This window comes from Erinaceus europaeus, chromosome X (assembly GCF_950295315.1).
Source record: "Erinaceus europaeus chromosome X, mEriEur2.1, whole genome shotgun sequence".
Lineage (NCBI taxonomy): Eukaryota > Metazoa > Chordata > Mammalia > Eulipotyphla > Erinaceidae > Erinaceus > Erinaceus europaeus.
The window spans coordinates 105,985,940-106,008,942 of NC_080185.1; the positions used below are offsets into that span (position 1 = coordinate 105,985,940).

The 23,003-nt window shown below is 41.6% G+C and overlaps 1 protein-coding gene across 7 annotated transcripts in view; it reads left to right on the forward strand.

Moving 5' to 3' along the window:
* Nucleotides 1-1,520: 1,520 nt before the first annotated feature.
* Nucleotides 1,521-23,003, forward strand: part of TAB3 (TGF-beta activated kinase 1 (MAP3K7) binding protein 3) — a 62,916-nt gene continuing 41,433 nt past the window's right edge. For all 7 annotated transcript variants that reach the window (XM_060182765.1, XM_060182764.1, XM_060182763.1 and 4 more), the window contains exon 1: nt 1,521-1,808. The gene's annotated coding sequence lies outside the window, so the exon portion shown is untranslated. The remainder of the gene's footprint in view (nt 1,809-23,003) is intronic.

Genomic DNA, 23,003 nt, shown 5'->3' on the forward strand with positions numbered 1-23,003 from the left:
AAGGGAGAGGGAGGGGGAGGGGCACAAGCGCTCTATGGAGGCTGGTATAAAATATGGGAACTGAACTTGTGACCTCTGGAGCCTTAGGCATTGCATGCTGCTCTAGTAGGCTGAACTATCTCCTCCACTGAGACTATCCTAAATAATGTTCTCTTCAAAGACAAGTTCTTTTCTTTTGCTACAGCATGGATGAAACCAGAGGAAATCATGTTAAGCGATACAAACTTGAAGAAGACGGACGAATACTGGATGATCTCATTCACTCATCAGTGGTCGCTAAGAAACAAAGTAAGGGATAATAAAGGTGAAACTTTAATAAACTGTAGTCTATTTTGGGAGATTCAAGGACCAGGGTTGAAAAGTAGTTGGAGGTTTTCCTTGGCAGAGGAGGATGACGATTTGATGGTGGGCTAGGTGTGATGACACCTATCTTGAGATGTTAAAACTCTGTGATTTCAATAAAGTGGTTACAAAAAAATGCTCTTTGACAGCCCCATTCTCCTCTTTATTAATTTCATTTATTATTTTTTTTTATTTTTTTTTTCTCTCTCTCTCTAACCAGGTCACTGCTCTCAGTTCTGACTTACTATGGAGCCAGGCACTGAACCTAGGACCTTGGAGCCTCAGGCATAAAAGTCGTTTGCCCAACTATTATGTTATCTGCTAGCCCTCTGTTTTCTTTTCTATGATCACAGTATTTTACTGTGCTGAATTGTCGTCATTTTCCCCTCATCCATCTCCATTCTAGGACAGTAGCTCCCTGAGTAAGATCAAAGCACAAGGCTGTTTTCTCAGTACCCAGAACATAGGCAACTCTGAATATACACTTGAATGAATGAGCGAGGGAAATGAAAACAGAATAGAAGCAGTTGCTAGTATGCGACTTGGAAGACTCTCATAGTGTCAAAATGAAAGAGAAAGTTAGATGGTGATGTGAAGAATTGGAGGGCGATGACTGTCAGCTGGGAGCCCAGGGCTCCAAGGAGCACAGCAGCACTCAATAGATAATGCGAAGGGCCCACAGGAGGAAGGGCAGCTGAGACTTTGCAAAGAATGCTCAGTTACTGGGAGGGAAGACAGAAGGATAAGGTTGGAGGAGTCCTGAGGATGCCAAATTGTACTGGACCTTCGGGCTCTTGATTGAGGGACACATTTCAGGGACACCTCTCACTCTGCCACCAGGTCCAGCCCAACCCTTTCTTGGGTTTCATTTCACGCTCCTCCTCCTCTTCCTACCCCGCCCTGCTACTTTAGAGGAAACAGGTAAAACACGGGGAACTGGGTCCCACTTCATGGGTCACGCAAAGCAAGCGCCGCCGCCCGGTTGTGCGCAGGCGCAGTAATATGCTTTGTAACCGGTACTGCCCATTTCCGGTAGGGGGAGCGTTTGCTCTGAAGCCGGCTCAGGTTACCCTAATTGACCACCTTTCCTGTGGGCCCCCTGGCCCTCCTTTTACTCTGGGGGAAGCCTCGCGAGATCGCTGTCACCAGTCCCCGGCGACGCCATCTTTGTGTCTGGCGAGCGACGGCGCCCGACAAGTCTCGAAGCCGGCGTTTCGCTCGCCTAGCTCTCACCGAGACCGGATCCAGGAAATACTAGGCGGGTCTCGGTGGGAGGGACGCGCGGAGGGAGGAGGGAGGAAAGGGGGCGGCGGCATCGGCTCTCACCGGATTCGGCCCCGCGCAGCGCGTACCCGAGGGGGGGTCGGGCGGGGAAGCAGTGCCGGCCCGGACCCCCCGCGGGAGCAGACAGCAGGCGCAAGGGCGAGGCGGCGGCTGTGGCTGCGAGCGGGGAGCGGCGGCCGCGGGTGAGTGTCCGCGCGGAGGCCTGGCACCTGTCCGGACCGGGGCGTCGGGGCTGGAAGGGAAGCCCCGAGGGGTCCTACCAGTGACCCTGGCGCCCGGGGAGCCAGTGGGCGTGTGCGCGGTGGTGGGTGTTCAGGGGACTGGGTTCGGGCCTGGGGCTCTGGCGAACCCCGGCAACTTCGGGGCTGCAGGAGGTCTGCGCGGGGCCTGGCGCGTCTGCCCGATTCGGAGGCCGAGGAAGGAGGGAGTGGCCGGGGGCCTGGGCTGACTCCGCGCCCCCGGGAGAGGATGCTGCCCTTCCCCGCCGGACTGTGGCCATTGGCTGTGGACCCTGCGGGCGGGCTTCCCGCTTCTGCTGGGCGTTTGGGCGCGGGGACAGGCGGACGCCCAGGGCTGGGGCTGTCGGGAGTGTTGGGAGTCGTGGGGAAGGTGGGTAGGAAGAGTAAAGATTGTTAGCAGGTGTGGAGCAAGCCGAAAACACTGCCGACGCTCATCTCAAGACGCTCCCAAGCCGTCCTTTGAGGTCCCGACAACAGATGATAGTTATTCCCACTTGGAGTTCTGTAGTTTAGGACGGTATGCCAGCTCATTAAAGTGTATAAAAGCTGGAGGAGGGAGGATTTGGGATGGGACCGGGGCTAGGCGAGGTATAAAGTAAACTGCCTATCAAAAGTTAAAGCTGCCCTGTCGACGCGTTAAAATGATCAAGTATGTCTGTTCGCACAGCAGCGTCGTTTATTCAAATTGCTTAAGAAATTTTGTCACCTTTGGTCCAGACAGGACGTGTCAGATTCATCTGTTCCTCAGTGATGTTTGCCAATAAGACAATCATTTTAAACATGCGATATATATTTTTCCTTCGGATTTGTGCAGACGCGAGAATGAATAGGAAAGCACGATTTGACAAGCTTAGTTTTCTTTGCACACTTTTTGTTGTTGTTCATTCTGGAAGGATGAGAGGATTTACTTTTTTTTCTCCCTTTCCTTTGCAAATGTTTTGCAGTAGCATGCCAGAACATTTGTAAGAAGAAAGTCATCACGTTTATAAAGAAAGGGCTTTTGAGATGAGAGAGTTTGATTTTTCACTATTAAATTCTAAAGAACACCGTCACCCATGGTAGGTTTTATGATGATGCTTCTTTATGAATACTGGAAGACAGGCATGCATTCATATGTAATTTAAATCAGTGAATGTAAGAAGGTTTTCAACTTTAGGCACAGACCCCCCCCCTCCCCCAGGAAAAGTTCGACTTTAGCGAATATATGGCTTTTGTCTTTCCATTTGGCAGAACATAGAAATCTGTGTTTTGTCACTCTGCATTTTCTTCCACATGCTTATTTGACACTGCCTCCTTAGTTATAGATACATACTCTGTACAGTTTGTATTGAAGTAAAGAAAATATTAGAATATTGAATATTGGGTGCTCTGGACTGGATGGGTTCTATATGCTTGTTTGCATTTAGTCCTCAAAGCTACCCTGTGCTAAAGATAATGCTATCGCAGTTGTACAGATACTGATGCTACCCTACAATATTCTCCAATAGCTTCACCGAGGAAGTCACTTATCATCTGGTAAATTGCAGGGCTAGAATTCAACGTGATGTGTGACTGATTCTGGAATATTTGTTTTCCAGTTGTACTCTGAATTTCTGTGCTGATACAGATTTTATGCATGTGTATATTTTAAGCAAAAAGTAGTTTTCATTCTGTTAGAAAATTTGAAAACACAGTGGCCTTGGCTAAAGATAATCTCCACTTTTCTTTTCTGATATATCCATTTTCTAGCTAGAGGTAACATTTTAGCAGAAGTAGCCAATAGAGTCCTATCTGAGAAGTTCAGCTGTTTTCAGCAACTTTGCCTCCAGTTTCAGCATGTCCAGTATGCTTCAGAGATCAAATATTTTGCTTATCCTGGCCCTGAATAGTTTTTCAAATTGCATTAACAAGATAAGACACCAACTATTTATAGGACTTTTTCTTTATCATAGCTTCGAGGTACACACACACACACACACACGCACACACGCACACACGCACACACGCACACACGCACACACGCACGCACACACACGCCCACCCACCTAATAATTCCACAGAGAGTATTTGATGACTGACGCTGTTTTTCTTCTCTTTAATTTAGTACAAAGGTTCCAGACCCAGTTCATGGCTTGCAGAAAATACGGGAAGCTATTATGAGATATTCAGCATAATCTCCCTTGGGCTAGGAATTGAACGCCTTTGCAGGTTCCCATGGAGTTTCTGAGATTCCAGTGAAGCAGCAGGAACACCTCACCAGTGCATGGCCATCGGTCACTTTGGTTCTGCTCTGGTCTCTGCTCTTGCAGCTTTGCTGTACTGCTGAACATGCCATCCTGGCCATTGTCTCTGTACAAGAAAGTGCAACTGGAATAGTAGCTGCTGAAATAAAACAAACGTGGGGGCGGGGGGAGAATGCCAAGCGTCTGGCACTCATTCTCCAGCAGGTCTTTTGGTTAGTCTTACTGTCAATTTTTTTCTCCTTGGCAGGAAATTCTACAAAGTTTATTACGAAATTTGCTCCTCTTTTAAGAAGTGAATTGTTTGGATGGTCAACATGGTCACGGGCGGCCGAGAAAAATGAAGTCCTGTGCTCCTCAGGGCGTGTGTGCATGCTACGTGTTTTATGGAGTTTGGAGCTTTGCTTTGAATAATGCCTTGGGGTCTTGGCAGGCAGTTTTGTTTGGATGAGCAAGTTTTGCATTGTTATATTTCTAAGAAATAGTTAAATATCTTTGTTAATGTAATTAATGATATTTAGATGGTTGAAGTGAAAAAAAACTGACAAATGATAATGTAACTGAGTCTTCACCAAGTAAGCAAACCTTTCTGGAATGATTTATGTTGCCACTAGTCTGAAGAAAAGTTACCAGGAAATTGCCTCTTACAGATTTGGAAGTTTATTTTCATACCTTCTGCATAATCAACCTCAATTTATTGCCATGGCCACAAATACTCATTTGTCTAAAAATGAAATGGGCCCAATGACGTATCTGTAACTGCTAGACTGAATTAATCTTAACTATATTTAAGAACATTTATTATAGTTCATTTACTTGTCTGACTCGCCAGTATCCTGCTTCCCTCCTACTTCAAATGTCTCCCCTTCCTTTTTCATAATTCTGCTCCTGCCGTTATCCGTAACTTTCACTTAGTTCTCAGTTGACGTTGAAGTCTTTGTCACGGTGGATGCCAACAAGGAGGGCAGCTAGACTTCTAAGCCCGCTCGCTCCCTTCTGTGAATTCCAAGGATCAAGTAGGATCCAGATGAGCCCACCCCGTTCCTTCTTGAAATAGAGGTTGAGAGTAGCCAGAGCAAAGGAGGCAGTGGCAAGATCCTTACCTCGGTTTTTCTCTCTCTTTTTTTAAAGATTGTTTTATATTTATTTATTTATTCCCTTTTGTTGCCCTTGTTTTTATTGTTGTAGTTATTATTGTTGTTATTGATGTCATTGTTGTTGGATAGGACAGAGAGAAATGGAGACAGATGGGGAAGACGGGGAGAGAAAGAGACACCTGCAGACCTGCTTCACCTCTAGTGAAGCCACTCACCTGAAGGTGGGGAGGGGGAGCTCAAACCGGGATTCTTATGCCTATCTTATGCCTATCCTTAAGCTTTGCGCCACCTGCACTTAGCCTGCTGCACCACCGCCCAACTCCCAGTTTCTCTTTTTCTTTGCCTTCTCTCTGCTAAGTAAATGTTGAGAGTTTGTCACAGCCCATTTGCTGGAGGCATTTACTCTGTTCCCATGTGCACCTTAGCCCCCTTTTCCTCACCCTTTCAGCTCGCTGCCACTCAACTGACCTTCATTTTCTCCCCTTCCTCATCCTGGGATCACCCCCCCCCCCCCCCCCCCGCCCCAGCCCTACCTTGTTGTCTTTGTAACTCTGCAACCTTCCCACCCGCCATTCCTTTCCTGATTGTCTTGACCGTGGAAGCAGGTGCCTCCAGTTCTAGGGAGACTCAGCTGAGCTCACTCTGAAGAAAGTGAGGGGTTAACGGGGGGGGGGGGGGGGGGGGGGGGAGAATTTCCTATTCCAGAGCTGAGTGAGGCTGCACTGGTTGCTTCTATCCGAAATTGAATGCAAATGGGTTTTCCCATAGAAACACTGCCCATGGGGGTTCAGTATTTCATTATGCTTTTGCAGTCTTATGGGTGATTCTACTTTTCCTAGCTTGCTGGGAAACTCAGCTCTAGACTTTTCTTTCCTGGTAAGGTAAGTGCTGAGGGTCAAAGGGATAAAGTAAAATTAAAAAATCAGCTTGTACTCCACAAGTTGGGGGTTTGTGTTCCTATCAATAATTACTCCGTGCAGTGGTAGGGAGCAACCCTTTAACTCTCCAAAATTGACTGCTATGTGGAGCAGGCGATTCTTCCAGGAGATAAAGTGATAGCCTTTGTAGATTGTAACAGAAGACTTTCTGAATTCAGGCATATGCTTCAAAATTCAAAGGAAATTCAGTTGTTGAAGTTCACTCAGTCCCAGGTTAAACCAAGTGAATGGTAGTGGTTAAAGAAACTATTACAGTGTTGTGCAAAGGTCAGTTTTGCATTGTCATGAAAGGAATATCTTGTTTCTAGCATTTCTTGTTGCTGTTCTGAAACTTTTCATAGATATTAGACTCTTCAGATTATTTTAGCCTTTGGGGTGAGCAGTGTATTTGTTTTACCTGGAGATATTAAAATAAAGCTTTATTAGTCTGCTATGGAAGTTATATGCTGTTTCCGTTGGTAGTGGTGGTCCAATAATTTAATGAGGAATTCCAAAGTGATAAAAGAGAAGCAAAATACATTTAAATTTTGTTCTCCATAAATGTATTCAGTATTAGTTGGGCTGAAGAACATATTCCTAGTAAAAGGGGAGATGGACCTTTCTTTTCTTATACTCTAAAGCATTCTCTCTCATTTTAAAAATGAATTTAAGTATCCTTTGTTCATTTTAAGAGCTTACCAAATTAAGTACACACAGGAGTGCCGTGTGAAAAATTTGAGAGTTAAAAACCCTAGATCCTGCAGCATGATGGTCGAGGAGGACCTTGGTAGGGGGTTAGAGTGGTGAGCAGAAAACTGAAAATGTTAAACATATACCAACTACTGTATTTACTATTGACTATAAACTATTAATCCCCCTAATTAAAAAAAAATAGAAGAGTGGTTGAGTGGTGGCACACCCAGTTAGTGACATGTTATAGCACAAAGACCCAGGTTCAAGCCCTGATCCCCACTTGGTGGGTGGAAAGCTTTCTAGCAGTAAAACAATGCTGCAGGTGTCTCTCATTCTCTCCGTCTCCTCCTTCCTTCTCAGTTACTCTGTCTCTGTCAAAAACTTAAGTATATAAAATAGAAAAAATTCTACAGAGGGTAAAATGCTCAAATATTAACTCTTACTTTTGACACCAACTAACTGTGATGTTGGACAAGTTGCTTAATCTCTGACCCATTTCCTCATTTTTGAAATTGGGACAGTGTAATATCTACATTAGAGACTTTTGGTGAGGATAATATGAGCCAGAGAATGTAGAGTATTTGGAATATACCTAGCTATGGTAAATGCTAAAAAACCAAAGTTTGCTGCTCTTGTTATTACCCTATTATTACTGCGTTAGCAACCTTCCAAAGGATGCCTCTGTGCTTTGGGTGGGGAGGGGGAGAGAGAGGTTTATTTACTCAGAGGTATTTTTTGTATTGAAAAACTTACGAGCTACAAGGGAAAGTAGTGTATTAACTGCTGGATACATCCAAAATTGGCCATAGTGCAAGAATTCATAAAATAGTAAGCTGATTTTTTTCTTTTTTCAGTAACACCATTCCTATTATGTTAGGTATAAGAAACTGTGCCACTTTGATGTATGAGCGTACTGGATTGTTTGAGTTACTGCTATGTCTACTCAAAATTGTTTGGTTATCTTGGCTGCTGTAAAGCTAGCGGCTGTATGGAGGGAGTCTTAATTTCTAAGATGTCATGTACATATTTGCAGGAAATGTGAGATTGTACCCCTGTGGCAAATTTTGAAACATTTCCTCAATAAAAAAATAAGTTATTTTTTTTAAAGGGAGAAGAAAAGAGCTAAAAAGTCATGTATAAGACTTTCTTTTTAGAAATCACTATTTCCACAGAAATAATGTTACAGTCTTCAGAATTCCAGCCCCTATCTACATTTGAGGACTGATAGTACTGGAAAAACTAGCGTCTATGTATAACAGTGTCTCAACCAAAGCATGCACTGAGTGCATGGCAAACTGAGAATTTATGAGCAGAATCTTGACGATGGAGTGGTGAAGTCCCATTCCTTTATGAGCCTAGCAAGAACTTCCAAGCCCTGGGTAGAGAAGTTTTTTTTTTTTTTCTCTTGTGAAGGCTGAAGACAGGGTACGTTGTGGGACCTGGTCCCTTTCTGAAGGTAAAGTAGTTTTTTTTTTTTTTCCTGACTGGGCTCTTAAAAGTCTGTATATGAGGGAGTCGGGCTGTAGCGCAGCGAGTTAAGCGCAGGTGGCGCAAAGCACAAGGACCAGCATAAGGATCCCGGTTCGAACTCCGGCTCCCCACCTGCAGGGGAGTCGCTTCACAGGCGGTGAAGCAGGTCTGCAGGTGTCTGTCTTTCTCTCCCCCTCTCTGTCTTCCCCTCCTCTCTCCATTTCTCTCTGTCCTATCCAACAACGACAACAACAATAATAACTACAACAATAAAAAACAATAAGGGCAACAAAAGGGAATAAATATAATATATAAAAAAGAATAAAAAAGAATAAAAGTCTGTATATGTATCAGTAGTATAGTGATTGCCTTCAAATCTCTGATCTGTGACTTAACAGAACTTACTTGTAAAATATGGATATAAATACTATTTGTCTTACAAGGTTCTTGGGAATGTTAAATATGTTAATATTATTGGGTTGTCTGGAAAATCATGATGTATATGTTTTTTTTGTGCAAAAGCGGATCATGATTTTTCCAACAACCCAATATTTAAAGCACTTTAAAAAGTGCCTGGCTTGATGGATTGCACCAAATTAAAGGACTGGGGGGGCGGGAATATCAGGTCCTGGTGCAGGATGGTGAGGAGGACCTAGGCTGGGGGCAAGAGTTGTCGAAAACAGAAATTTTACACATTTACCAACTGTATATACTGTAGACTATTAGCCCCCCCCCCCCCAAAAAAAAAGAGCCTGGTCCATAGCTTGAGTGTGTAATGAATATTTTACATTTACATTATTCTTGACCTTTGCTGTTTCCAGACCTCTAAAATATCCCTATTTATCTGTCCAGTGTCCATACCAGTTGTATTTGAGTAGTCCTCCATTTCCACTTCATGATTTTTATTCTCAGCCTTTACTGAAGTAAGCGTTATTTGAGAGGGTTTTCTGGAGTTTATGTAGTGACACTGGAGGAATAGTAGCGTGGAAAGAGCTCCTTCCATGGCCCGGGAAGTACTGCCAGCACTGCATATGTCAGAGTGGTGCTCTGGTGTCTGTTGTCTGTCTCTGTCTGTCTCTCTCATGAACTAGATCAAAATAAAAAGAGAGTTCCTTCCATAGTTGGGGGAATAGCTTGGCTGGCAGGGCATTGGACTTGCATGCCTGAGCTTCTGGGTTCAATTCTAGGTTCCAGGTGGTGATCTGGCTTCTTTCTCTTCCTCTCTCTCATGTGAAACTGCCTTTCATGTGTAATAAGTAAAATAAATCTTTTGGGGGGGAAGTGGTTTGGGGTGGGAGAGATAATGTAATACTTATGCAAAAGCCTGAGGCTCTGAAGTCCTGGGCTCAATCCCCTGCACCATCATAAACCAGAGCTGTGTAGTTCTCTGATGAAAGGGGGTAGATGAAAGAGAAAGGAGGGAGGGAGGGAAGGAGACAGAGGTGGGTTTTCCCTAAAAAGATAAGATAGCGCCTCTTCTGTGAAACCCATTCCCACTTCCTATTTAAACCTTGAGGGGATGGAGACATTATTTAAAGACATTGATCAGGCCAGCATTGGGGTACAGACTTACAATATCTAGTTATCCTTGCTAAGCCATTTCTTTATAAATGAGATTTTCATTTTGGACTAATTTTACATTTCCAGAAAAGTAGTAGAAGGCCAGGTGTTGGTGCATCTGATTGAGTACATGCATTGTCGTGTGAGGACCTGGGTTTGAGCCCATAGTCCCTACCTGAGGGAGTGGGGGTGGTGGAAGCTTCAGGAGCAGCAGAGCAAGACTGCAGGTTTCTTTCTCCTCCCCCACCCCCAATTTCTGTCTGTTAGAAAAAGAAATTAAAGAAAAATGAAAGGAGCAGCAGAGTCATTATATAGGCACCTAAGTCCCATTTGATAACCCTGGTGGCAAAAATAAATAAGTAAATAAATAAATAAATTGAAAAGTACAAAGATATACAGCATTCCTATATACCCTTAATCCAAGTAGTCTTAAACACAGTACATTGGTCAAGGCGAAGACACTAAACTAACATCAGTGTACTACTGCTAGCTGAACTGCAGCTCTGATGTCACCAGTCTTCTGCTAATGTCCCTTTGTGTTCCATGACCCAGTCCAGGATATCATGTTGCATTTATTTAAGCCATTTCTAATCATTTGTATTTATATCACTGAACCCATTGGTTCTTTGGTGAATCTCTTTTTGTGGCCATGGAACCATTTTCTGATTCAAGTTTTCTGCAGGCCCTCAAAAGGCCAGGTATTTTCCCTGAGGATGCTAAGTCCAGGGATTTAGCCCGGCATCAAACACTGTAGTTCAAATGAGAGAATTCTGTGCTGCAAGAGTAGACAGGATACTTCGGGTTGAGGCCAGATGATTTTTGTAATATGAAAATGTTTTCATGGGACTTTATAAATGGATTTTATGTATTACTTTGGATAGATTTAGCTTCAAAATGACAAGTCATTCTTCCATTTAAAAAATGGGGGGGAGCTGGGTAGTGGAACACCCAGTTAAGCTCATATAGCACTATGAGCAAAGACCAGTGCAAGGATCTGGGTTCGAGCCCCCGCCCCTCACCTGCAGCAGGGACGCTTCACAAGCAGTGAAGCAGGTCAGCAGGTGTCTGTCTTTCTCCATCTCAATCTCCCCTTCCCCTCTCAATTTCTCTGTCTTGTCAAATAATAAAAATAGGAAAAGAAAAAGAATAAATGGCCGCTGGGAGCAGTGGATTCATAGTGCTGGCACTGAGCCCCAGTGATAATCCTGGTGGCAATTAAAATAAAATAAAATATAAAAGTTAAGGTTAAAAAGCACACTTCATATTGGATACAGAAACTAGTAGCAATCAATTGGATAGATAATATTCTAGTACTCAGAATAATTATTTAACGATATATTAATTTAGTTATATAATTCAATGTCGCTCATTCATTACATTTATTTGTACTGGCTTCAGTTTCAGTTCGCAAATGCTTGGTTTCAAGTCATCTTTTTAGGGATTACTATAGGTGCCATTAAGATTATAAATTGTCACATGTGACTTATTGGATGTCATAGTCATTTAGTGTAAACAGAAAGTTATCTGTTCAGTTGCATGTTGTGAACTTTACTTTTAGAAGTTCTTATCTTTTCTGCCCCAGAAATAGCTTTTGGCTATTAGTCATGAGTGGCAGATTAATTTTGAGTTGATAACATTTGAACGAAATGTGGCATATTTTGAGGGACACTGTCAGTAAACTAAACTCTTGGTGACTGGGACTCCCCTAGAATTTACAGAAAATTGGATGGGGAATGAACTTAAATAATTTGATTGTTTCTGTGTATTGAGAGCTAATTGTTACCTTGAACAAATGATTGAATTTCAAAGAGCCTTTATTTGATTTGTAAAATTAGGAGATTTGGCTAAATATGTGAATTTATTACTTCATTTTGAGATTTAAAAACTCTTATTCCACACCCGCAGGGGAGAAACTTCACAAGCAGTGAAGCAGGGCTATGGGTATCTTTTTTTTGTTTGTTTGTTTCCAGGGTTATTGCTAAGGCTCGGTGCCTGCACTACGAATCCAATGCTTTTGGAGTTCATTTTCCCATTTTGTTTCTTTTGTTGTTGTCATTGCTGTTGTTGGATAGGACAGAGAGAAATCGAGAGAGGAGGGAAGACAGAGTTGGAGAGAAAAGAGACACCTGCAGACATGGTTCACCACCTGTGAAGGGACTCCCCTGCAGTTGAGGAGCTGTTGGCTGGACCTAGGATCCATCTGCAGGTCCTTGTGCTTCGTACCACATGCGCTAAACCTGACCCCCAATATCTCTTTCTCTCTCTTTCTCTATCTCCCCCTCCGCTCTCAATTTCTCTCTGCTCTATCAAAAGAAAATAATTATTTTTAATAAAAATTCCATAAGATAACTTACCTTTGATCTTTATAATCAACATAGATCACTATGCCTAGAAAAAAATTGATCTCAAGTAGTTTCAAACTGTTACTGGAAGTTACTGTTACTTGGTTTCATACCTCTATGAATATTTTTGGTAATTAGTATGTTGTCTCATCACACCCACCCTCTTTAGTTTTTTGGTGTTTGATTTCTTATTTACTTATTGCCACCAGGGTTATTGCTGGGTCTCTGTGCCAGCACTATGGATCCATTGCTCTCAGAGGCCTTTTTTTCCTTTTCTCTCTTTTTTTTTTTTTTTTGTTGCTTCCAGGGTTATTGCCGGGGCTGGGTGCCTGCACCATGAGACCATCCCCCCCCCTTTTATTGCCCTTGTTTGTTTTTTTTAAATCATTGTTGTGGTTATTATTATTGTTGTTGTTGCCGTTGGATAGGACAGAGAGAAATGGAGAGAGCAGGGGAAGACAGAGAAGGGGAGAGAAAGACACCTGCAGATCTGCTTCACCGCCTGTGAAGCAACTCCCCTGCAGGTGGGGAGCCGGGGGCTCAAACTGGGATCTTTATGCCGGTCCTTGCGCTTTGCGCCACGTGTGCTTAACCCACTGCGCTATGGCCCGACTCCCTTTTTTCTATTTTTTAAATATGTATTTATTCCCTTTTGTTGCCCTTGTTGTTTTATTGTTGTAGTTATTATTGATGTTGTCTTTGTTAGATAGGACAGAGAGAAATGGAGAATAAAAACACTGATGTCGATAATAATAATTTTAAAAAAACCTTAATTTTCGTCAGCTGAGCACACTTGTGTACCAGCGCCTCATGTCAAGAAAGTGAACGTTACCAGGCAGCTAGAAGCCCCTTTGCATGCCCTTCTGCTGATTTATTTACCCCCTAGCCATTTCCTTGCCTTTTAATGTCAAAGCCTAGTTTTTCCTACTTTTAGGTAAGTTCCATGTAGATGAAGTCCTACTGTACTCTTGTGCAACATTATGATTGAGAGATTTAGCTGTTGTGTATAGTTGCAGGCAATCTCTTATAATTATTGAACATTTCATTGTGTAAATATATCATTATGTACCATTTTGCTGTTGGAAATGTAGGCAGGTCTCAGTTTTGAGAGATTATTTGTGACCTAGTAGTACACTGTGATTTCTCAAACAGATACATACACCTGAAACTAATATTTGTATGTACTGAGAAGTGGTCACTGCAGTAAGTCTAGTTGATGCCCACCACCATACATAGTTAAATTTTCTTTCTTGATATAAATGGGCTGGGGGTATGAATCAACCTGCCAATGCCCACATCCAGCAGAGAAGCAATTACAGAAGTCAGACCTCCCACCTTCTGCACTTCATAAAGATCTTTGGTCCATACTCCCAGAGGGATAAAGAATAGGGAAGCTTCCAGTGAAGGGGATGGGATATGGAACTCTGGTGGTGGGAATTGTATGGAGTTAATTGTACCCTTCTTATCCCACATTCCTGTCAATTATTATTAAATCACTAATAAAAGTTATTTAAAATTCTTTCTTACAATAAAAATTGAAGATTTACACTTTTAGCAACTTTTTGAAAACTTTATGAAAGAGAGGTATTGAGCAAAAAATAGAGACCTGAGCACTGCTCAGCTCTGGCTGTGATGGTTCTGGGGTTTGACCCTGGGAGCTCAGAGCCTCAGGCATGAAAGTTTCTGCATAACCATAATGTTATCTCCCAGCTCCACTTTTAACAACTTTCAGATCTACAATACTGCTCTAATTATAGCTCCTATGTGGTCTATATGACTGGTTTTATGACTGGGAGTTTGTGTTTTCTTATTGGAGGTTAATGGTTCACAGTACAATTGTTGACACATGGGTGCAGTTTCTCATCTCCATGACAGGTGTTCCCATCATCATGTACCAGGACCTGAACGCCCCCCTTGTCCTTGTCCTCATTCCCCAGAGTTCTTTGGTGCAGTACACCAAACTGGTACCTTTACCTATTTATCCATCCTCCCCCCAACCCCTACCCCAACCTTGGTAGCTACCCCATTCTGTTCTCTGTATTCATGATTTTGGTTTTGTTTGTTTTCAGGTTTCACATGTAAGTGAAAGCATACCAGTATTGTCTTTTGCTGTGTGCTTTCATTTACTACAGTGCCCTCAAAGTCCACCCATGCTCTCAGAAATAGCAAGATTTCATTCTTTTTATAGATGGATAATGTTCCATTGTGTGTAAGTATGTGTGTTGTGATTTGAATTTCCATGATAATCAGTGATGTTGAGCACCTTTCGCCTACCTGTTGGTCATCTGTGTGTATATGTATGTCTTATTTATAGAAATATCTTCATTTCTCTGTCCATTTTCAAATATTTAATATAATTTTATTTCCGAGTTAATAGTTAATACAAGATCACGGGTACAGTTTCACACTGCACCCACCACCAAAGTTGTGGGATTCTCCCCACCCAATAATCACCATAGTTCTCACCAAGTTTTAGAGACGGTACAGCTACTTCTTTTTTTTAAATTGTAAATTCTGTTTTCAAATCTCTATATTCTCTACATGAGCAAACCCATCTGGTAGTTGTCTTTTACCTTCTTACTTCACTGAGCATAATCACCTCCAGTTCCATCCATTTTTGTCCCAAAGGACACATTATCTTTTTAAATTGCAGACTAGTATTCCATTGAGTATATATCCTACAACTTCTTTGTCCATTCATTTGTTCATGGACATTTCAATTGCTTCTCCTCCTTCTCTGCCCATTTTTAAGTAGGATAGTTTTTAAAGGATTTACTCTATAGATGTAAGACCAGCGCACTGTTTGCTCATGGGCAGTGCTAGAGATTGAACTTGCAGTCTTCTGGGTGCAAAACAGATACTTTATGGTCTGGGCCATATCTCAAGCAGCAGATCTGGGGGAGGAGGCTATCATGTGAGTTCTTTTTCTATTTTGGATGTTAGCCCTGTATCAGTTACCTTCTTTGCAAATATTCTCACTCATCTGCCTTCTCATGTCAGTACCACATCTAGCTGCATATTCTCACTCACCTGCCTTCTCATGTCGTTACCACATCTAGCTGCATTATCAGGGCGTTTGTTTTGTTGCCTCTTTGGCTTTACTGGGGCTTCATGCCTTCAGCGATTCCACTGTCCACTTCTGACAGATTTTTTCCTTTGCTGCAGAAAGAGGGTAGAAGACAGAGGGGAGGGATGAATAGGAGGAGGAGAGACACCATGGCACTGAGTCACCACTCCCACATCTCTGCGGTGCTCCTATTTGGTGGCTGGGCTTCGTACATGGCAAAGTATACATGTTTGACATCCACGCTCTATCACCTTGTGTTTTGAGAGCATCTTGACTGTTTTTGGCCTGTTGCACATATAGATCAATTTTGGTGCTATCTTCTCACTTAACACACACATTCTCTCTCTCTCTTTCTTTCATTGGGATTTTAATTGAATTTGCATGAGATTTATAGAGTAATTGAGGAAGAATTGTTACCATGTGTTCTAATTCAGGAGACTGGCATCTTTAATTTCTCCCAGTAATCTTTACTATTGGCTCCAGAAAGTCACTCATAGCCTTATAGCTTCTGTAAACTTTATTTCTAGATCCTTGATGCTGGAGATCCAACTCCAGGTCTCACAGTTTGTAAGGCCATTGCTCTAGCCATTGCACCACCCCTGGGAGACTTGGTAGATACCAAACATTTTTGATACCAAACATTTTTGCATAGTTTTTTTTTAAATAAAAATACACTTGGCTTTTTGTATAGTGACCTCGTCTCTAGCAGTTTTTGTTAGACTTTTACAACTTTTAAGTACTTATCTTGAAAGTGATTTACCATGTATTAAATCATCAAATAAAGAGAATTTTGTTTCTCCCTTTTGAATTGCTATAATTTTGTTTCTTGTTTTACTGTGCTAAATAATGCTTAGATTAGAGTGTAGCCTAGAAGAGGTCATAGAGGACATCTTTGCCTTGTTCCCTTTCTCAAAGGGGAAAGTCAGCATTTCTCCAGTAAGTATGATGCTTCTTTAATTTTTTATCCTAGACACTCTATTAGATTTAGGAAGTTTCATTCTCTTGGTTTTTTAAGAGCATGTATCTTGAATGGATATTAGATGTTATGAAATGCCTTTCTTACTGCTAATGTGTGATTTTACTTCTCAAATCAAACTGTATGTGTTAATTTCTCAGCACAAAATCAATTCTGCACTCCAGGCATACATCTAGTTTGGTCATTCTGAGAGGGCCTTTTGTTTTACTCAGGGACTAGTGATCTTTGTTCTCTGAGTAAGAGTGGCCTCTAATTTTGTTTTCTTCTACTGGTCAGGTTTCGGTGGCCTTGGTAAATGAATCGAAGAATATTCTGTTCTTTTTGTTCTGGTAGAGTTTGTGTTAAGTTTTATGTTAGCTTTTAAATGTATGCTAGAATTCAGCAGTAAAGCTGTTTTACACCTAGAATTTTCTTTGTAAAAAGTTTTTTTTATAGTTTTTAAAATTTATTTATTTATTTTCCTTTTTGTTGCCCTTGCTGTGTTTCATTGTTGTAGTTATTATTATTGTTGTTGTTGATGATGTCATCATTAGGACAGAGAGAAATGGAGAGAGGAGGGGAAGACAGAGAAGAGGAGAGAAAGATAGACACCTGCAGACATGCTTCACTGCCTGTGAAGTGACTCCCCTGCAGGTGGGGAGCCGGGGGCTGGAACCGGGATCCTTATGCCAGTCCTTGCACTTTGCGCCACGTGCCCTTAACCTGCTACACTACCACCCGACTCCCAGTAAAAAGTTTTTAATGACAGATATATTTTTTTAATTGTGATAGGCTAAACTTCAGGTTTATTTCTTTTATACCCATTTGATAATTTACCTTTTCATAAAAACTGTATTTCATTTAAATTTTCAAATATATTGGCACTATAGTTCCATTATCATTTAATGTCTGAAGATTCTTAAGTGATAGTCTCCTCTTTTATATTCTAACAGCTTTTGAGTATAACTATACAATTGATCCATTTAAAGTACATAGTTCTGTGGTTTTTAATGTATTCACAGTTGTGCAACCATCACTGCAGGTAATTTTAGAACACTTTTATTACTCTAAAAAGAAACGCTGCATCCGTGAGCAATCACTCCCTATTTTCTTTCTTAAAAAATTTTATTAGTGACTTAATACTGATTTACAAAATTACAAGATAATGGGTATAATTCCACACCATTCCCACCACCAGAGTTCTGTGTCCCCATTCCCTCCTCTGGAAGCTACAGTAGTTCTCACAAGGTCACAGATATGGGTTGACTATTATTTCTGTAACTAACTGTCTGTATATAGTTGCCTCCCCCCCCCCATGGTCCCATCTTCTCTTCCTTTTTTTTTAAAGATATTTAAAAATGTATTTATTTTCCCTTTTGTTGCCCTTGTTTCTTATATTTATTTATTTTCCCTTTTTGTTGCTCTTGTTGGGTTTTTTGTTGTAGGTATTATAGGACAGAGAGAAATGGAGAGAGGAAGGGAAGACAGGGGGAGAGAAAGATAGACACCTGCAGACCTGCGACTCCCCTGCAGGTGGGGAGCTGGGGGCTCGAACCGGGATCCTTACGTTGGTCCTTGAGCTTTGTACCACATGCTGCGCTACCACCCGACTCCCTTTCTCTTCCTTTCTGAGTCACACCTACACCTATTACTGCTTCTGAATGTCCTTCCTTTTTTTCTCTTCTCTCTCCGTGGCCTGATGGAGTTGGAATTCAGGGCGCTCTGATCATCTTCCCCCATCACCTCTCCCCCCACAGGTAGTATGGACCAAAATTCTTTTTGCGTTACAGAAGGTGGAAGGTCTGGCTTCTATAATTGCTTCTCCACTGGACACGGGTGTTGACAGGGTGAGCCAGAATCCCATCCTGTTTCTGTCTTTCCCTAATGGGATAGGGCTCTGGAGAGGTGTATTTCCAGGACACATTGGTGAGGTCGTCTGACCAGGAAAGTCAGGATGGAATTGTTGATAGCATCTGTAACTTGATGGCTGAAAGGCAGTAAGGTATAAACAGGACAAAATGATTAATGAACAGAAACCAAAAATTATGAATAGAACAGATGAGAATAGGGATCTTAGGGTAGAAAGAATTGAGGAAGTCTGTTTTAGGCCTGTTCCAAGGGGTGTGTGACACTTCTGTAGTTTTTGCTGGAGTTCGATAGCTAAAATGGAGTTGGACAGGAATGTTGTCTGAGAAGATGCTGGGTTGAGAAGAGGGCTAGAAAGTTGGATTAGGGCAGAGAGTAGCTCCCATTCTTGAAGAAAATCTATGAATAAAATTAACATCTACCTGACTTGGGGCCCACATATATTTATATTTAGCACAAGAGCCTGTGTAACCTCTGAGTCCTGTTAATCTGAGCTCGAAGTTCTTGGTCACAGCTGGGTGCACTCTAAGCTGAACTCATTTCAGAACCAGTCTTCCTCCAGTGGCAGAGTAGGATGACTCAGCCTCCCTTTGAAGAGTGGGCAGTCCCTGCCTTTGCTACTTTATAGGGAGGACAAATTCTGTAGAGGCCCACTAGAGGGCTTATGATGATGTATGTTCCTGATGGAAGTGACTGGTGATGCTGGAGAGAGGGAGCTATTGGAGGTCTAGGCCATCGTATCTTGGGGGGAATCCAGGCAATCCCTAACTAGGGGCCCAGATGATGGGGTTTTCTGGTATTGACCAAAAAGACCATTATTAAGTGAGCCAGTCTCTTGCCCATATCCAGCGTTTGTAGTCCTTTCTTTATCTGACAGCTTAGACTTTCTACCAGTTGCCAAAGCACTGGGTGTCATCTGTTGTATTCAACCAGTATTAGGTGTATGGGGTCTTCCTTCTTTGGGTCATTCTACTAGATTGCCAAACTGATTTGGCCTAAGGTTGATCGGTTAGAACATTTATGATGCTTTCTTTAAGCTCTTCTACTAGGATCCCAGGCTTATTAGGTCTAAGTCTAATCATGGAGAGCTATTAAGCACTTTTACTTTGAGTATGTAATTGCCTCTTGCTTATGGATGCATGTACACCTGTACCCAGACCCTAAGCCCTAGCCCGTATCTAATATCTGTAACTTTGTTAGGTAACATGCCATCTAAAATGGAACTAGGTAGTCCCATGTGTTAGGAAAGATCTCACAGATAGAGAAGTTAGGTGGTTGACATCACAGTTTTTGGTGTCTCTGGTAAACTACCTGCAGTACCAAGTCAGTACATACTGTGGCATGGCAGCACTGGTAATGTTTAATTAGTCAACAAAGGCAGTGTGACAGTAAGGAATCAGAACGAAGATAGCCCCTCCCTTCCCCATCAACCCTAGGCAATCAAAAATCTTTTTGTCTCTTTAGATTTCCCCATTGTGGAACCTTCTAAATGAAGTCATACCTTTGTAACTGACTGCTTTGTCTTAGCATAACATTTTTAAGATTCCCCTATGTGGTAGCATGTATCTGTACTTCATTTCTTTTTATTCCATTATATGGGTGTACCAAACTTATTTATTCATTTATTTGTTCACCAGTAGATAAACATTGCGATTAGTCACTGTTTGACGATTATGAACAGTGCTACTGTAAACATTTATTCTCAGATTTTTTTTTTGTGCAGGTGTAAGTTTTCATTTATCTTGGGTCTTTTCATTAATTTTTTTTAATCTGCAGTTATTTTAAGGTAGATCATTTTTTTATATCTTACATCATTGGGGGGTAGAGACATAGAAAGAGAAAGGGACACCTGCAACATTGTTTCACCATCTGTGGGTGAATTCACACACACACACACACACACACACACATTCATTCAGGTTCATGTGTTTCAATTGTCTATATTCCACATATGAATGAAATCATCCCATAGTTGTCTTTCACCTCCTTGCTTACTTCACTAAGCATAATCACTGCCGGTTCCATCCATTTAGTCCTAGAGGACACACTATAGTCTTTTTAAGTGTTGAATGGTACTTCATTGAATATATATGTCCCTTGATGACTTTTTTATATTTATAATATGACTCTAATGAGTGATTTGTACTCCATTGCTAAAGCCCCCCCCCCCAGCTCTTTCTAAGTATTCCCCATCAGGTTTTCCCCCCTGGAGTTTTACATTTTTAATCAGGAAAATGAAAAGGCATACAGCAAAAAAAGCACAAGGGCCATTTGGGCAAAGATGGCTGACCCCATGTGGAAGCTGATGTCCATTTTATTTTATAATATTTCTTTTTCTTTAAGAACGTAATTTCATATACTTCATCCAACTGCATGACTTGTCTTTTGTTGATAAGTTTTGCCTTGTTTTATGTAGCATGCTGGCATGCTTTTGTACATTTTTAGTGAAAGTGCGTGTGTGCACCAACACATGTGTATAGTCACAAAAGTACTCGGTAGTGTTTTAAGTCTATTCAACAACCCTGGACAGTTTCTAAACCTCGACAGTAGACAGGGTTATTGTATTTGTTTCAGCTAAAACATGTCTGGAATGACTCTTAGAACATGCAGTTCCTTTTTACTTCTGTTGAAATTGGGGTGCACAATATCAACTTGGTTTTTTTATCATGTAAAATGTTTCTTTAGTCAGACTGTTTCCCATCAGGAATTCTGTCTTAGTTTGTAGGTTTGATGCATGTCTGCCCTTGTAAAACAGACATACAGGAAGCACTTCTTTTGAGACATCTAGTTTTGCTGCTGTCTGAGGACTCTCAGACAGCCCAACATTGAATGTGGTGTTTCAGAGTGTGGCTACTTCCCTTCTATATGAATCTCCACAACAGCCAGGTGAGGTGCGATAGTAATAGCAAAGGGTTAGGAAACAGGGCCCAAGAGAGGTTCAGTAGCTTGTCTCTGGCCCCACACCAGGTGACTGGCACATGTTTATCTGTGACTATGACAGCAGTTTATTTCAGCTATTGGGACCAGTCAGAACTTGCCCATAGATGCTTACTGAATGCCCAGTTTTCTCCTTAACTTTCTTCTTTCTGTTAACCATATACTGGCCTCATGTCCTGGAGACCCAGGCAGTTGAAGGTTACTCGTTCATAGCCTGTACTCAGCTACCTTTCACCTAATTTCTCGAACATGGTCTCTCTGGCTTTGAAGTTTGCCAGCTCCTCTGTCCTGTTGGAAAAGCTGGCCTTCTCACTAGTCCTTTCTCATCCCTGTCTAGTCAGTCTCTCTCCTCTTTAAACATGCCACAATCTTTTCAATCATAGAAGTGTTTCTTCTGATGCTCCCCCCCCCCTTTTCTTTATTTTCACTCTTGGTTCGGCTCCTTTTGTAGATACCTTCTGTAAGGCGTCCATTCTTGTTTCTCAGCATACTCTTGATAAGGCCCTGGCCAAGTCTTGTTTACTCTGGCCCTGGGAACTTGGGGAGAGCCATGAGCTTTCCGGCCTCTGGCCCAGCAGTGGAGTCAGTGCTCCTATCCTAGTGGTGACCATGCTTCTGCTTTGGAAGGGTACTCAGCCTTCACTTCGTCATCCTTGCAATGATATCCCTGACCAGTTTACTTTTAGACCTGTGAGTGCCGACTGCCTTTGTTTACCAGGAGCATAGTCAGTCACACCCTGTTGCCTTCACGTTTTAGTGTGCAGGGATACCACCTTTTCAAAGTTAATACTACATTTTCTCTTGAGAATAACTTTTCCTCTGCATGTCTAGGATTTCTTTTCTTAGAGGTTCATCTGTTAGATTTCTCCCTTGTTCTACTCATAATTCTATCATGCCTTAAAATTTGGCAGCATTCTGTTCCATCTAAATTTTATAGGCATCTTCAGTGATAGAAATCTAATTTCAAGGAAGACTAAAACAAAAATAAACCACTGGGACTACATCAAATCAAAGGCATCTGCACAGCAAAAGAAATGGAAGATCTTTACATGCCATACATCAGACAAAAGGCTAATAAAATATATAAAGAGCTCACATGGTCCGGGGGATGGCACAGTGGGGGAGGGGGTTCAGGTCCTGGTGAATGACGGTAGCAGAGAACCTAGGCGAAGTATTAGTGTTTTGCAGAAAACTGAGTAATTTTACACATGTACCAACAACTGTATTTACTGTGTATTGTAAGTTATTAATCACCCAATAAAAATTAAAATATATGTGTGTATGTATATATATATTGCTAGAACTATCACTGGTGTGAATTTCCCTGTTGAGAACATTTATATTTTCCTTCTTCTGTCTCCTTTAATTCTGTATCTTTTCTGTTGTCTACTTTGGTTATTCTTCTTTAGCAAACTTTTACTTTGCCTAAAATCTTCTCTCTTCTCTGAACTCTTGTTTGTTGCCAGAGTACAGAATAGGCTCTTTTTCCACCAGCTCAACAATAAGCTTCAAGGCAGGGCAAGGACTTCACACTCAGACTTTTTCACTTGCTGTAGGTCCCTGCATATAATACAATTTCAATAGTGATTAAAAGTGATATTTCATTTATAATTAATGTACTAATATTGATAATAGGTATGTCACATGATATAATTATTAGTCATATTAACACTAAATTGATATTTAAATGTCATGTTTTAGAGTTTTTGAAGATTTTATCTCCAGACTGCCTTCAAAACCTAATTCAGTCATTTTATCTTTCTGGATTATCCGTCATACCTATTCCACAAGGTGTGAATGAGGCAGGGGCGGGGGGAGGCGCCAAAGCGCTGCTTAATTCTGGCATCCGTGGTGTCAGGGATTGGACATGTGGCCTCTTGAGCCCCAGGCAGCATGTTGGAGTTCTAACAGCCCAAACCATCTTTGCCCTCTAGCTTTTTTTTTTTTTTACAATCTCTGTATAAAATTATTAAAGTCATAAGCTTGCAAGTACTATTTTGTATTCTCTGCATTTG